At 36.0% G+C, this 17,744-nt stretch overlaps 1 protein-coding gene across 7 annotated transcripts in view; it reads right to left on the minus strand.

Moving 5' to 3' along the window:
* Positions 1 to 17,744, minus strand: part of LRRC4C (leucine rich repeat containing 4C) — a 341,443-nt gene that overhangs the window by 132,192 nt on the left and 191,507 nt on the right. For 2 of the 7 annotated variants that reach the window (XM_087951256.1, XM_087951254.1), the window contains exon 1: positions 2,937 to 2,995. The exons of 1 other annotated variant lie outside the window; for it this stretch is intronic. The gene's annotated coding sequence lies outside the window, so the exon portion shown is untranslated. 4 more of the 7 variants (XM_087951258.1, XM_087951255.1, XM_087951257.1 and 1 more) reach the window with 2 other exon arrangements.

Here is a 17,744-nt window from a genome sequence, read left to right on the forward strand (position 1 = left end):
TTGACTCTCCTCGTATCAAATTTTTTTCAGCTGACCTTCTGATCCAGACCTAGTGCCTTCCAGATATACCGGACTTCAACTCCTATTACTTCCTAACCTGAGACAACAGAGATGGCCATGTATCCTATAGATGATGGGAACTGTCATCCACCTTACTTTGGGGTTGGAGAAGACTGTTATGCAATGGTGATGAATTTGGCAGCCTTGGGCCAGTTGGTAACTCAAGCATTACATTGCCAGATACTGCAGAAGCACGACAGGCATTGCTTTTCTTTACTAAAGAATGAATAGAAAGGATGGCTAGACAACCAAGTATCTGCAAGGGTTACCCAAAGGTTGATTCCCTTCCTCACCTTACCCTCATCCAAGTACCTCCCTCCCCACAGTCCCTGTTAGGTACCATTTTTGGTTCCCCTTTGGTCTCTCCTAGCCTTCAAATACATAAATCACTCCTAAGCTCCATCACCTTTTTTTAAAAAAGGCCAGGCATAACGACCAAGAAAAACATAATAATAATGTGACACTCACTGTATTTGAAAATCACCCAGGAGCAAAAAGGATATCCAGAATGAAATTCCGAAGAAGAAGAAAAGAGGGGAGGGGGGTTGTTTGGAAAAAAAATTAAAAAAAAAAAACCAGGCACCACCACCATCAAGGGCAAAACTACATCATCTCGGCAACAGATCCAATTTGATGGGAGGAAAAAAGGGTAGAAAATTAAATATCCATCTGCAATTTTCCATCTAGTTCGGTTCAAAAGAGCTCCAAGCCTGCTGGTTGTTGGGGTTTTTTTCCCCCTCCTTTCTAGCTTCCTTTACATGATACTTCTCTTTCCTGGCTTCTTCGCTCCCCCACCCTGGCCGTCGCTCTTAGGATGTGGCTGTTTTCAAATGTCCCTGCATGTATCAACTTCTTTCTTCATCAGGGCACAAACGGACAGGACAGGCTTCGGGGTGGGTGGGGGGGACGAGGAAGGGAAAACCCAAACCGAAAACAATCAGTTCGACGAAAAGAGTCTTTCTCCGTTGAGAAACTTTTCATTCCTGCTCGGATCTTCTGGTGAGGTGTTGCATCCTTTGCCTCTCCTCTCTCCAATACTTACACTCCTTTGAATCCCCGAAGGAAAGATTTTGCCGATTTGGTTTCCCCCTCCGCTCCCCCCGCCTCTCTGTCTCCTCAGCCTCCGCAACGACTCCACGGCCCGTCCGTTGAAGGCGATTGCTCTTCTTTTGGGTCGGTCTGCTAAGATCCAGCGGGAGCCAAGGAAAATCCTTCGCGTCCTTTTTTCTTTGCCGCCCGCTCGATTCTCCGATCCATGTGCTTCCACCACAGATCGGGGGTTCCCATGATCTCGGCACTCAGATTCCCTCTTCTCACCAGCCGGGCGCGCAGCCTCTTTACATTATTTCTCCCCAACCAACTTTAGGGTTTCTCTTGTCACCCTCGCCGCCACCACCACCCCCTCCTTCCTATCCGCCGATTCAAGGATCTGATTAGATTTCCAATCACAACCCAGTGCGCAATCGGATTTTTTATTTCAGCCAGGAAGCCAGCAAGCCCAACTCTCCACGTTACTATATCCCTTCGCTTTCCAACTCCTCTGCGTTTTTCAGAGCCTCACATCAAACGGGAAGGGGACGCTGAGGCGAACAGTGGCGGCGGCAGTCGAGAGCTTGGCAAGGGGGGGGGGGGGAGAGAGCGAGCGCGGGGAAGAGGGAGAGGAGGAGATCCAGGGAGTGAGCGAGCAAACAAGGTTCCCACCAGCTGTCAAAAACCAATCCGTCATTTTTCGAACCACCTGAAGTGGGCGGCTTTCACCCACCTCTTCCCGCGCTCCCCTGGCTTCATTTTCCTCCTTTCTTCCTCATCCAGATCACCCCCGGCATTCAAAACTCCCCTGTCGGAACCCGCCGATCTCCCCGGGGAGGCGCGATTCGTCCGGCTCGCCGTGATTTTTGCCAGCCGGGGATTTCCCCTCCTCTTCATTTCGTCTTCCTCTCCATTTTTGCTTGCCAGCCTGCTGGAGGGCCGCGAGGAGGAAAAAAAAAAAGGGGGGAGCCGGAGAGGAAAATGTATTATTTGAAATACTCAGAAGAAGCTAAAGTGGGAGGTGGCGAGGCAGCCGGTGAGGGGCAGGCACTTCTCTTCAACTGTTTCCCCCCAGCAGCTCCAAATCCGCTTGGCGACCCTTCCGACCTACAAGTTAAGGCACCGTCCCCCTCCGGCTCCCCTCTTCCTCCTCCTCCCCAGGTCAGTCCCTTTCCCTCCTCAGGGGCTCATTCCGAGGCAAATCGGCCGCCGCGGGGCTTCTTTGACACCGCCAAGCTTTCGCTCTCCAGAAACGCTCAGCCCTCCGCGCAGCTGCAACCGCTTTTCTTCGCGGCCGTCAGCTCCGGTTTGAACTCCTCCGCCCGCTGGGGTGAGGAGAGGGGACAAGTAAATAAAGAATCCGCTTCCCACCCAGCAGCTGCCGCGGAGGGCAACGCCGGCTTTCTTCGCGCTTCCTTTCTGCAGTCGCACGAAATACACCTGCTGCCCCGGGCTGATATTTTTACCTATACAACACACTTTCCAGTGGTCTTTCCCTTTCCCCGCCAGGTTCACACATTCACACGACGAGTCTTTCTCAAACCGTCTCCCCCCCACACACACACTTCTCCCCCCCACGCTTGTGATCAGTAAAATACAATTACCCAATTACCTCCCATCATCTTAGCACTGATTGGTCAATTGCATTAACACTTGCTGTTAAGAGAAAGGAACTTCTGCGGTGGGACTCTGCTGCCACCCAGCGGACAGTTAGGAAACGCGATGGCCAGGTGAACTTCAAAGGAAACTTCCCAACAACGGCGGGGTAATCGGAATTGAAGGGCTCATCTTGAGGAAAGGAATGTCAAAAGTCATTTTCTTTAAAAAGAAAAAACAAACAAACAAACCTTCTCGCAGCGCCCACTGGTTCATGCTTTGCAAAGGAAAATCAATGCGGGCAAAAGAAGTCTTCCCGTACATTTCTTCCCGTACATTTCTCCCCATGTTCACAGCCTTCCGTGAAACGTGCTTCTTTTCTTTCGTGGCAATTTGTTTGTAAAGCAAGCGCGTAGCAATATCTGGGATTTCATTCCTATCGCTGGAGCCGGAATCTCGCAAAGTGAAGAGGGCAGGTCAGTCTCTCCTTAAGAGCCTCAGCACAGTCTATAAACGTGAAAGGCCATGCATGCAGTTTATAGCGCTGATTAAGTCTGCGTAGTTAAATCCCACGTAAGGGGAGGGAGAAGATTTGCTGTGAGATGAAGCTTAAAGAAGAGAAAGCTTTTAAGATAAGAAATGATCTCGTGGTATATAGTTGGTGCAAGGTTTACAAAGGCAGGAGGTTTCAGAACTATATACTTCTGAACTTGTGACTTAAAGTGCAATAGGATTGTGAATGTTTTGAAACACAATAAATAAATTGCACAAGGCAATTACTTAGCTATCTACATTAATTAAAATCAGTAACTTTTTTCAGGTTGGCCTCTCAAAGTCGCATGAACTTGCAGACACTGAAAGTGTCTTTTAATGCATAGCTCCCATCTAGTACAGGTGTGAGTACTCTTATGAGGTGATGGGCAACTCAAGGAACTTGCCTTTGGGCTCATGTTATATCTCTAAAGTGAATACAATGAGTTTTATTGTTATCTGAGCATACACAGATTTGCATTTTACAGTGTACTTCTGTAATATATTTTTCACATAAAATCTTAATAAAGTTAATATAATCTCAAGTATTTGTGATATTGTAGTCTCATTTATTGTAGTTACTTCCTGTAGCAATATTATGCATTCCTTAAATTGTTTGGAACTTTATTTGGGAAAAAAAAAAAAAGGAGAGAGGTTGTGCTCTCTTAAGGTCATCTATAGGGGTTGGTCAAAAAAACTCAAAATTCATCTCCCCCTTGCCAGACATCCCTCCTTCTATTTCATTTGACCAGATCCAAAGCTCTGATGGCCCCTTAAAATTTCCAAAGTGTGATCAATATCATACTATTTTTATATATAGTTTACTTTTTAACATATGACTTAAGACCACAATTGAGCCCAGGTTTTATGTTGCTATGTGGGAAATTTGTTAAGTGAACTTTGTCCCATTTTATAACTTTTCTTGACACATTTGTTAAGTGAATCAGTGCAGTTGTTAAATTAGTGACATGATTGTTAAGTGAATCTGGCTTCCCCATTGACTTTGCTTGTCAGAAGGTCGCAAAAGATGGTCAAATGACCCTGGGACACTGCAACCATCATAGCATCAGAGTTGGAAGGGTCCACTAGTAGCCCTGTGCTATGTTCTGTGATTGGCTATCCAATCTCTATTGATGCTTTTAGTTAAGGGGAAACCACTATCTCTCTGGATGATCAATTCTATTCTCAACCTGATCTTGCTGTTGAAAAAAATAATAATATTCAGTCATAAAGTCCACCTTTAACTAAATACATTATTTCATGATCTGTATATTATAGTAACAGAACTAACTTTCTTTTATGTTTCTTAGTCTTGATGACATTCTCCATACCTTTTCAACTTTGCCTGAATACTTCCTAAAGTAGAGTGTTCAGAAATAGATGACATACTTGTGACACAGCATTGAATAAAGTGAGAATTTTGAATCTATACTTCTTTTGACACATTCTAACATTGCATCTGCCTTTTTTGGAGTCACTTCACACTAATGAAATCATATTCCATTGGTGAAGTACTGTTCCAATTTTTCACAAATATTATTGTCATGTCCAATTTCCCAGTTCCGTGCCTATTGTTTTTAGGTTATAGAATGAAGAACATTGTATTGTGGGTTTTTCAGCCTTTTTTTTTTTTGGCATACCAAGACTGCTTTGTCCTTTCTTTCTGTCTCCTAAGATGCTAGTGTTACCAAGCAATTCTATGGTGGTATTAAATATGTATTATCTCCACTTGTCTACTGCTAATCAGAATGCCAAGATTCTTTAGTAATCCTTTGCTATAGACAAGACATATTATTCTTTGCAGTCACCACAATGCAATAGGGGTTATTAACAGAAAATGAGAAGATAAAGTTGATATAGCAAGATCTGTTCTTGATAAATCCATGTTATCAAAATATGTTTCCACAATACTACTTTGTGGCTTTATGATTTACTATAGAATCTTCCTATATATCGATGTTTGTCTGCTAAGTCTGTATTCTCAGGTTCTTTCCATTTGTGTTGAAGATAGGCACTTGTTATTTTACTCATTCTCTAGAAACTTTCATGATAGATCATGATCAAGTTCCTTTAATACCCTAGAATGAAATATATCGGGCCTTGACAATGTAGACTTTTGTTGCCTCTCTGTTGGCATCAAAACTCAATTTGTTTCTTCATACTGCTCTTCTTCATTGGCCGGAGGGAATACATACCTTCTTCTCAGAGAAAAGTGAGGCAGTTAGATGGTCATGTTTTTCTTTGCTATATGTTGCTTTGCCATCTTCACTGAGCAGCTGGTCTAGTGATTTGTTTCTCTTTCTTTATTTTGGCCCCAGCAACATAGTTGTTGTTATTTGTATCCTTTGCCAGCCTCAGCTCATACTGGATTTCAGTCTATTTCAGTGTTCCTTTCCTTGGTGATGTTTTGTTTTCCACTTCATACGTGTATGATGTGGTTTTATATTGTCACTATGATGCATCAGATGCTTATTCTGTGACTTCTAATTTTTTCTTTGTTGTTTGATTTTTTCTTTTTCTTTTCATACCCTATTTTATCCATCCATTTAGCTTGATCTTTATTTTTTGCTGCAAAAGAATCCTAATGATTGCTCTGCTTCCTTCAAATCCAAGACATTTAATTGCACTCTACTTTTCTTGAACTTCATCACTACATGGACACTTTCCCCCAATGTTCTTACTCTTCCAGTTTATTAACTCAGTCTTTCTTATTTGTCGCATATTAAGAATATCTGTGCATTCTGCTACTCCTTGAAGGAGAAAATTGTCAGAAAGATGAGTTGAGAATGCCAATGTCCTTGCCTGGTAGAGTTTTTTTCCCAATAGATGTTGGGTTAATTACATTTTGCCATCACTACTATTTCATGTCTTTTTGAAATATCTGATACGTGCTACTAGAAAACAGAATTCACCTTTTCTCCTTCATTACACAGGTGACTATAGGCCAATACCAATATTGTTTTTATTTTTCCTTTGCTAATTTTAACCCAATTTATCTTTGCAATGGTGCCAAAGGGCCTTCACATTGATTTCTGAATAATATGAATATTTTAACCTATTGCGACACTTTCTATCACTTTTGAACAAACTGTATCCTTCAACTGCTATATCAGTATCAAGAAACTCATCCCAATAGATCTCTGTTAGACTTCTTATGTTATTATGTCCCTCTTTATGTGCAACAGTTTATTTCTTATACTCTAAACACTGGCATGGAGACATTAAAGGCTATGGACTTTATGAATACTATTTTCTGATTATTATCTAGATATTTTAATAGCAGCAGAAGTACTCCCACTTCCTTCTATTACTAACAGTTCTCTTTCTAGCTTTAACATTTCCAAAGTCTAGAGAGGTTCAGTTTAAAGCTCTCCTCCTCCCCATTCAACCATACCAAGTTTTAGCTAAACATGCTATATTACCACTTCTCCTAAAATGCAACTCAATCAGACTTCCATCCCCAAATAATTTACAAAGACATTACCCTATCTATACCATTCCTAAAGCTGGTTATGATTCTCATTTAGATAACTGCAACATGCTCTGAATTGATTTATTATTTCAATTTATATGACTACCCATCTCAAACTCAAGACTCTAGGCAGCTAGCAACAATTAAAAACTATATAGAAACATAACACAATTGATAAATAAAATCATAATGTGAAGTTTTGCTTTTCTTTTAAAAAAAAAAAACCCCATCAACAACAAAGCCACACACTCCCTGCATGGGATCCGCTGTGCATCAGGATTACAAGTTCAATAACAGAACCACATTTTTAAGGGCTTTAAAAAAGCAGGAGAGGTAAGGTCAGTCTAATATCTGGTGTTCTAAAGGTAGGCAACAGGACAGAAAAATATCCCGTCCTGGCCCCATTAGACAATGAATGGGACCTAATGACTCATAATCTCCTCTCCTGATGGAATGGGTAGACATAAATAGAAAACTAGTCTCTCAAATAATTTGAAATAAAATCAAATTATTTAGATAAATGGGGTAAGGGAATATCTCTTTAATGAAAGAAGATGATTTGATGGTCCCCACTAGGTCTCAGTCTGTCCTAGTGTCTAGTTCAAAATGCTGGTTTTAATTCTAATTTTCAACATTCTAATGATTAAAGCCCTAAAAATAGAAGGATCATATAAATTGAAGATTGCTTGTATATTTATTCAAATTCTGAAATCATTTTTAGAAACTCTTTTCTCAACCAATAACTATGCTGATGGTTTCACAATTATTTCTGAATGCCTACTGAAAGAATGATTATTTTGTACTTTGTGGTTGTTTATTTATGGACAAAGATTTTTTTCTAGGCATTTAAACTGTAGTGTTTGAAAATATATATATATTTATTAGTAAATTAGCTACACAAAGCAAAAAAGGAGTTAAATATCAATGCAGAATTAATTGTCTAGAATTGATAACATTTACAAGATTAAAGGAAAGACATAGAGCAATTTCCAGCTTTAGCAGAACTCTTTTCCTTCAAGCAATTCATTTTGCTGTCCATATAAATACCTGTTACTTGTCAAAAGATCAAGACCTTGGAATTTTCCTAATTTATCGGAAGTTATGTTTGCAACACAAGCTGCTCATTTAACCTATTTATGTGATGCTTTCCAAACAGCCCAGTTTAAGAAAAGAGATCTGCTTTACCAGCATATAGGATAATATAGAAAATACCTGAAGGCAGATTTTCCATGTTGACAGCTTTGGTAGATGTGCATCAATTTACTAGGAGCCAGGAATAAATCTGCCAGATAGAGATTGAACAATAGGGGTGCAAACCACATTCTTGCTTGATACCCCTTTTGAAAAGATAGATGGCTCTTTGTCCTGGCAGCATTGGAGCAAGGATATTAAAATATAGTGCCTTTAGCTAAAACAACAGGCAAGGTTCAATTGACAAATGTTCCAAACAGCTTCATGTAAGACGGAATTGAAAGCCGTTTTTAAATCAATAAATGCAGTGAATAATTTATCTTCTTTACTATACTGATATTTCTCAAAAAAATGGAAAAGTGTCATGCAATGATCTAAGGTACAAATCCTCTATTATAACCTAGATGTTCATTTCTGGTCATCTTTGTTAATTATAATCCACTATTTCAGTTTGTTACATAAAAACTTAACGTATAGTTTTTTCAATATTGGAAAGCAAGTTTATTGGGTGGCACTTATTGGGATCTGCTCTATTGCCTCTCATATAGATGCGGATAATAAGTGGATTTCAAGGACTAAAATTTTCCCTCAGCTAAGAAAAAAAAAGGAAAGGAACCAGTTTTTATCTGAAACTTTCCTCTTTAAATGAATTGTAACTGGACTGTTCAGAGGTAGTATTAGGGGCATATGATTACTATCAGTTCTCTCTTCAATTACAACATTGCTGATACAATTTCAAAAGAAATCAGAAATGAGAAGATAATCTACCACACAATTATTTTGCAATATAGCTTACACTCTATCTTCCTATCTATCTCCCAACTGATTGCTAAATTTTCCTCCAGCACTGCATAAATGGAAACAGACAAATTTAACATGGTACCCTTCGGAAAATCTGTATATTTTGTGCTCTCCAAACTCTAAAATTTTGAGCCACACAGTATATTATTGTTATGGCATTTTTGGTGTTAGAACCACTACCCATAAATAAATAAGCAGAGGATTAGAAACAAGGAAATAATTTTATAGCAGTTTCTGATTTCTGGGGAAGAAATGAGGAGCTGAAAATGGCTCTGTGAAAAGGGGAGTTGATCACTATGGCAGAATGAAGAGCCAGTGAATAGATCAGGTTTTTGTAATTCCTGTCTGGACAAGGAAAGGATTTGAGATCATCCACAAGTGGTTCAAACAGTTGTTCCTTATGTGGAAATCATAAGATGGTGGTGTCTGGTTGGTTTAGAGCTCTGGGAGATTAGGGAATAGCCATCTTGCTCAATCTGGCACCTAGGTTTACATAATTCCTTTTCTAATCACTTTCAGAAATTTATCATGTTTTTCAGCTGATAGAAAACTTTGTATAGACCTGTTTTATAGCACTGGATGAGAATCCTTCAATCCTTAGTAAAACAAGTTTTAAATACAAGTTTACGAATTTAATTTTGGGTGGGTGAGGATAAACAGCAAAAAAATGGTTAAAACTTTGGTTTTAAAAATGTACAAATAGATGAAGTATACAGAAATTTAAAATAGATTTTTGTAATTAAAAGAATTCTCATGGGAATATGCTTTTGTTTTTAATTCTTCTAAAAACAGTAAGATTTTAAAAATTGGAGACTAAAAGGAATTAGAAGAAACTAAACTTTACAAGAAAAGGAGAAGAACAATAACTCTTCTTACAAATACAGAATGAAGCAAATATTTTTATATTGGAAATATTGAAATATATTTTTGAACAATGAACCCTGAAATTAATGTAAAGAATATATCTATAGCTAGATTGTGTTTAAAAGATTTTATGGAAGAGGAATCAATTTTACTTGATGAGATTGAAACTGATTAGAAAGTGGATTTAAAAATGACAAGGTACATTTTTGAGGTGGAGAAAGATTTTACATTGGATAAACAAAAGAAATAATCTGATGTCTTAATAAGTGAAAAATATATACAAATAACAAACAAACTTGGATAATTTTCCTATATTGGATTTACAAGGAAGTTTATTATAACTTGAAATAATTTTGTGAGAAGGGACAAATTAAAAACATGAAAGAAATCAAGTTGAAGGACACTATTTGAAAGAACTAGAGATCAAGATTTTAGAACTAAAAAAGAAGGAATATAACATTGGTTTACTTGATCAAGGTGAAAATAGATATGTTGTTTTGATAAACCTTAATGAATTTTTTCTCAAAGTACAAGGCTTCAAGTATTTGCTTATTTATTTTATTTTAGGAAACAGTGATAAGTTACTAAAACTGTAGCTGTGAATAAAGGGGAAATATATTTCTTAATATATTTCTTTTTCCTCCTTTTTATTATATTCTTATTTTTATTTTTTCTATTTCTATTTTTTTCTGCACTTTCTGTTTTTTATTTCTTTACTTTGAATTAGTTTGTATTGTTGCAATTATCATTTTTAATAAAATCACTATTAATAATAGAGCAGTTTCCAGTTGCCTGCCATTACCTCCATAGGGGATGAAAAGGCAAATTCAAGTTTAGTGGAAGTATATTTACAATGGGTATTGAAGAAGAGTTAGCACAGCACAGACAATATTTTTAATTTTCTGACCAAAAATGAAATTATATATAAGGGTAGGGCACTGAACCACTCAATATAAAAAAGATTATGGACTATGTCTCCTGAAATTAAACGTTTGGTTTTTGGTTTTTTTTAAAGATCTAGATCTCTGCATTTATGTCTTCACTTTACTATCTATATTCCAAGAAATTCTTCATTGCATTCATTCCTTTTAATCTCATGCTTAGTGGTCAATTCAAGAGGAATATTTTTCTTCTTAGTAAAGACAAGATAAGATGCATCAAATCGGTTGCTAAAGATGTATAGCATTTTGATTCATGAGGCTCAAAGAAAACAGTTTTTCCAAACTTTTGAACTAAAAGGTCTGGTCCTAAATTTGATGAATTAAATCATTGGTCATTCATAGAGAATCTGCAAGTAAAACCTGTCATCAACTTCTAAAAGAAGAATGACATTGTCCATCCATTACATTGTTTATATTTTATATATTTACAGTATAATATTTTGCATTTCTAGACTACCCAGTTCCCTCAAGGGCATTGCTGCTAAATAAGGGGAATAAATACCTCTCTGACTCAATTGCTATTAATTTAGTTCTCATAATGAAACAGTAATCTTATTCCAAACATTCATTGGGAGAGATAAGAGAGGAATAATAAGGTGAGTCTCAGGTCTAGATAATTTCATGATTAAGCTGACTAGAAGCTTTGGTGTTTCCATGAAAAATTAGAGTAATTTAAGAAGATTGGGTCTGTATTCCCCTGGTTCAGGCAGTGTCTTTGCTTTAAGTACTTCTGTAAACTTCTCCCAGTTTTTAGAACATGAGCTTTCTGGAGCAACTACAAAAGATGTTTTGAGCAAGCATTGTACCTCTCAATCAGTTCAATGAGAAGTGTGGAATTATACAAAATATATTCTCATATCCGGCTTTCTTCAGTTACCACACTGGAGTGGATTATATTGCCAAAAAGAGAGAGTGAATATTCATATCAGAAGCATGTTCTAGCCTTGCATGTCATAGATGAAGAATTTAAAAGTAGATTCAAGAATGACAAGACAAAGGAAGTGTCCTTGAAGTGATTAGAAAGTGAGAGTCCTGTTTTCTGGATATACACTTACTCTGTGAGTTTTCAGATGTAGCTGCTTTTGGCTGTTGTGAAGATTCAAACAATTAGAACACTCTTTCTCTTATGCATACATAAATTCTAGTTTAATAATTTTAATTCAACTGCCATTTTTTGGCATAGTACAGGTTTGATTTTTATGCAAGTTTAAATTTAAGTCAAGCTAACTTAGATTAGTTTTATATTGAAATTAACTTGGTTTGTTTAATTGTGCTCATCATGGGAGACAATGCATTGTTTTAATATTATAGAATGGTCTGGAAAAAACATATTAGCTGTACTAAATCCAAGCTAAGCAACATAAAATTGCTGTCTTTTGGATAAATAGCACTTTAACTTTCTTCAGACATATACCTATTTATATATTATTCTACATTTTTAAAAGCAAAATCATCATGCTGGTATTTGTATATTGCCTTTCTTTTTTAAATAACTGTCACATTTACAAATTTACTTTATTTTTACTTTATCCATTACACGCATAGTTATTTGTTGACATATAATAGTAATGTTTAGAATACTTTTATTGTAAAAATAAAACAAATTAATAAAAATAAAGTTGGAAAGTTCAGACTTCCCTAGGAGTTGATGATACAGTCCCAACAGAGAAATTATTGTGTTATTTGTACTTCTATAACTATCTGGTTTGCTACAGCAACCAACAGGACAGGCACAGACTTCAACGGATAGTTAGGATTACAGAAAAAGAATGATTGCAACCAGCCTGCTTTCCACTGAGGACCTGTATGCTACATGGGCCAGAAAGAGGTCTAAAAAAATATGCAACCCTCATATCCTGGTTGTAAACTGTTTCAACTGCTCACCTCAGGATGCTGCTATAGAGGCATTGAATACCAAAACAACTAGACACAACAATATTTTTCCCCGCATGCCATCATTCTGCTGATTACCACAATATTGTCTTATTTCTAAGGATATTTACCCATGTAGTAAATATCCTTCTCATCTTTTCTACTACCTTCTCCTATTGGTATCTTATGATTATATTACTTTGTTCCTTGTATATACATTGAGAACTTATGCACCAGAGATAAATTCCTTGTGCATCCAACTTGACTTCTATTCTATTCTATTCTATTCTATTCTATTCTATTCTATTCTATTCTATTCCATTCCATTCCATTCCATTCCATTCCATTCCATTCCATTCCATTCCATTCTATTCTATTCTATTCCACTCCACTCCACTCCACTCCACTCCACTCCACTCCACTCCACTCCACTCATTATTTTTATATATTATGGAATGGATCCAATTTCTAAATGTTTTCTTATATTTATACATCCTGCTAGTATTTAGTTAATATAGAAGAGATGCTACGAGATTGCAACTGTTGTGGCATGATATTTTTACCCAGAGAGCTTAAAAGGTGCACCCAGTGGAGGCATAAATAACAGTATATGTTAATCAGCATCACTCATTTTGAAATCATTCAGACTTAAAATTCTTAATGCTTACTTGATCATTTTCTTAACTCCCCAACAGCTAGCAGTATTCTGTCAAAATGCATTACTAAGAAAGTAGTAATGCTTTTGATGTGCCTATATATTTTTCTGGGAACATTTTGCTGGGAATGTTTAAAAATGACATTTGACCTATTTTATTTTACAAAAATCTAATTTTGTCTTTTAAAAATGGGATTTGCAATTCGTTTAAACACTTGTAAAATGGGATTCAGTAGCTGAAACATTAAAATAGCCATATTAAACGTAGTAAAATTTACAAGTGGAAATTAAACCCCTGATTTTTGCATATTAAAATTCTGATATATGTTTAACCATATACATTTCAGTGATTGTATCATCTCAAATTTTCAGCATACTTAGTTTTAAAAGAGTCTTTCAAAACTGACTGCTCAGAATAGCAAGCATTCACTGATTATATTTTTTTCTTTTTCTTTGAAAATGGGAACCTTTAAAATAGGAAATTACATTCTGTTATTACATTGGGCATTCCTGTACAATGTTTATATATTTGTTAAAGTTAACAAGGAAATACCAAACATTTTCACCTAGATATAATCTTAGCTATATCCATTACTATATGTTATACCAGATAGGAGGCAGAACTTTAGACTTATTGTAAATCCCAAAGCATATGTGACAGCTATATATTTTTTTCTGGTAAATATAAGCCAAGAATTTGTTTTTTTCTGTCTCTTTGCAAAGTTCTGAATCTGCTGAGCGGTCCTGATAAACTAAAGTCTATTTCCCATCATTCCTAAAGAACATGGCCTATGACCAGGAATAATGACAGTAGTATTCTAATCTAGAAATATCTAAATTAAACCAAGCTGATTTTGAATATTACAAAAATCTCTACATGGGCACATATTTTACAGAAAAAAATATGCATGTTATTTTTTTTTTCAAACATTCAAAAAGTATGGAGGTAAAAAAGGTGCATGTATCAACCTCATCCCTGAGAACACTATATGTGTTCATTGAGAATAGTTCTTTGTATAATTGGGAATCTCTTGGAATCAGCTTTAAGGAATGCAATATTTTCTTTCAGCCAAACTGGGTTACAATCTCCTTTCAGTTTTTCTGATTCAATTCAAGAAATCTAGGTTGAAGAGCCCAGAGCAGTATCATGTCCACTTTATGATTAGTTTATTGATGCCTGATAAGGACTTTACTACTTTACTGCTTGAAATAGGAAAAAAAAAAACTCTTAAAGCTAGCAACTGGGTTTCTCCAGCCAACCCATCTGCTACTGGCCCATGACTTTGTCCTTTCCAGTATGTCAACTCTGATTGTTTTTCTGTGGTAATGTCTGCCTGGCTTACAAATGCTAAGCTTTTGCTCTCCAGTTCAGACTCATGCCTGCTTAAGAACTAATCAATGCTTTGGGTATCTTCTTCTGAACAGATGATCAGCTCAATGAAAGGCTTCTGTTCCCCAGCTGATATCCAAGCTGTTAGAATGTGATCTTAGCAGCAATTATGCACTCATTTATGGCATTCCCTTCACTTCTCAGTAAAATCTGCTGTGGAGAAGATGAAAAATTAAGGGCAAAAGCAGTTACTTCTAAAACTCTGTGCAAGAGCCAAAGCCACCACCCACCCACGAAGACACATCCCAAAGAAACATGTGTTCTATAGGTTATTTTTGTCCATCCTTGAATTGAGTTGTTATATTCTAATGTCAAATGTACTCTAGTTAAAAATCAGCAGCTACTTCCCAGAAAGAGAACATAATAAAATGTTGCAGACGCTTCTTGTTAACTTAACGCTACTTCCCACAGATACTTTCTCCATTTGTTTGTCTCTGCAGCTGTCCAGCTGGGTTAAACTGCCCAAGTCTCAAACAAAAGCAACAATTTGTAACACAACACATCTGTGTTTTATATGCACTGTTTTCAATAGGAGACAAATTGCTTCACTGAAACTAGTGGCACCCATGTAACTGCTGAAGCTAGCATCAACAGAACTTTCCTCCAAATACACAAATGATATGCCTTCAGATGCATCCTTTCAATCTAAACTTTGCAATTGCACTGATCACATAGATTCAGAAAACAACTGTCCTAAATTAGAATACTCATTAAACAACTTAAAAGAACAAATCCTTTTTCTGATGAACATGACTATGTTTGCTTGGCCCAACTGAGGTCTCTTCTTGTGAGACATGAGACATAAAACAGTCTCTTAAAGGTTACATTGATATAATATTGTTGTCTTTTTTTCTGCTAGGTTTGTTAACTTAAAATATGCAACTTTTGCTGGATGTTTTGGTTTCTCTTTTTCAGAATTATCAATTTTTGACTCTTATTTCTTTTTGACAGCTGGTTTAAGTCCTTTTCTCTGTCACTGGAGCTAGTTTTAAAATTCTGCAAAAGATTTACTTTATATATCCTGCATGTACTACAGAGCCAGTTTTCTTTTAAATATTATTTAATATAATAAGCTTAAGTTTCTAGGTTTACGTAGGTTTTATCATAATGCACATTAATTTACATTGCATCCAGCACAAGGTAATTTTCTCATTTTATTTCATATTATTCTCCAGTAATCTTTAATATCAGTTTGCATCTTTAGCATGTACCTGGACTTTGTGTTTCTTCTATTTCCTAATTTGTCAGCAATTACTTAGATGGGAAGTGAGACTTCCAATATTTTCTTTTGGTCAACATGTCCTGTTAATCTGGAAAAAGCACCCAATAATTTTTCTTGTTTTTTACCATGTTTATATTATTTACTGTTAAACTGATTGTCATATCATATGTAAGGAACAGACCTATAATTCATATTAGGACATTGTAAGCTCTATTGATGGATGCATTTTGGATAAGTTACTGCTGACAGTTTTCGGTATTTAAGCAACTTTTGTTAAGACTTAAGCGCAAATCATTGTTGGGCTATTTGAGAAGAATTCTGTATTCTGCAAGTCACTATATTGATTTCAGTGAATCATGGTTTTCTTATAAACATTGATGGAAATGTATTTACAAATTTTATAGTTAAAATCTGTAATGGTCATATCTGTGATTCTTCGATTCTGTGATATCTCTTCATATGCAGGACAGTAGTTGCAACGTAAACAGACGTCACATTATATTTCTTCTTCATATTAGATAGAGGATTCTACATGTTCATATCTGCTGTGACATCTGATTGAACTGCATTTATAGTATATGTAAGGGAAGCCATTTTTTCCTTCAAAATAAAAAAATATTTTTTCAAGAAAACAAAATGCTGTTCTGAGCACAATCAGCACAACTCTGAGATTTATAGAAAATATTTGTGCTATTGGAATTTAATGCATAAACATTTATTATAATTGCTAATTTCCAAGTTAGAATATAAGATAACAATAATGATGGTGGTGGTCGTGGCATTGTTTACCTTTCCTTTTGTTTGGAATTTTCAGGACATTTTTTTACTTTTTGTAATTACAATTGCCTGCCTAGGATTTTATTAATAATAAGAAGGTGATATACTGTGGATTACCAAATAATTTATACATAGATTAGCTCTGTTATGTTCACAGTATAGAATAGTTATAGTGGAAAGGAGAAAAATATGGAGATAAATTAAAAAACTGGCACTCCTCTTTATTAATTAGAATTCAAATATTCGACATAATATTTCTAAAATGCTTATTTTTTTACAATTAAGCAGTTCATAGCACAGGGAAAAAACATAAGGGATGGCTAAAATAACTCAAATCCACAGTGGCAGAGAATTTTCAGTTCTATGGCTGCATAAATAGTGAGTATAGTTTTTGTCCTTGGAGACAGGTATAAGAACATAAGAAAAGTCATGATGAAACAAATAAAATGTTTATGTTCTTTAATGTATGTTTGTCTTTCTTTCCTAAGCTAAAATCAGCTCCAATGAACATTTGAAACATTAGGGTTTTTGGTGGACCAATTCCAGTTTGTCTTGGCATAAAAAATAGATTATAAATGGTTTAAAAAAATAAGAAACATTTGTATTGTTTGATATAGAGAACTGCATCCAATTTTGGTCACCACACTATAAAAAAGATGCTGAGGCTCTAGAAAATGTGCAGAGAAGAGCAACCAGGATGATTAGGGGACCGAAGACTAAAACATACAATGAACGGTTGCAGGAACTGGACATGCCTTCGGAAGTTGTGGGAACGCCATCACTTGACACTTTCAAGAAGTGTTAACCTAATCTAATTTTAGTATGGTGACATGAATAAAACTAATATTTCATTTGTGTTAAAATTGGATAAAAAATAAATATAAAACTTTTAACCTACAGTATATCAGATAAAATAGTTTATGAAATTATCTTATTCTAATTATTTTAACTGGAAATAATGAAGCCATTACATTTTCAACGACATCTGAATGGGCAAGATTAGTCACTTTCATTTTGCATGGTTTTCTTTTACCAGAGTTTTATATTGAGATAACTGTTATCAGTTTGGTTGCACATTTATTTTGGATCAATAGCTGTTTTTTTTTTTTGGGGGGGGGGAATGACTTTATTTTTTTGTCTTTTTTTCCAGACAGAATGAGAGCAAGTTCTTATAAGGTGCACAACTATGGGTGCATGGGACATAGGGCTTCTACATGCAAAGCAGGAGCCTACTAGAACTTACTTTAGACATTGTATGGATAAGTTATATGTTGGCTTTCCTAGGCAGAGTAGGAATGCATTTTAGGAGAAATCCAGCTTTAGCTGTGTGAACCATTTCTCAA

Source organism: Notechis scutatus, chromosome 1, assembly GCF_049901735.1.
Source record: "Notechis scutatus isolate UNSWTSFEM ecotype Mainland chromosome 1, rNotScu1.2, whole genome shotgun sequence".
Classification (NCBI taxonomy): Eukaryota; Metazoa; Chordata; class Lepidosauria; order Squamata; family Elapidae; genus Notechis; species Notechis scutatus.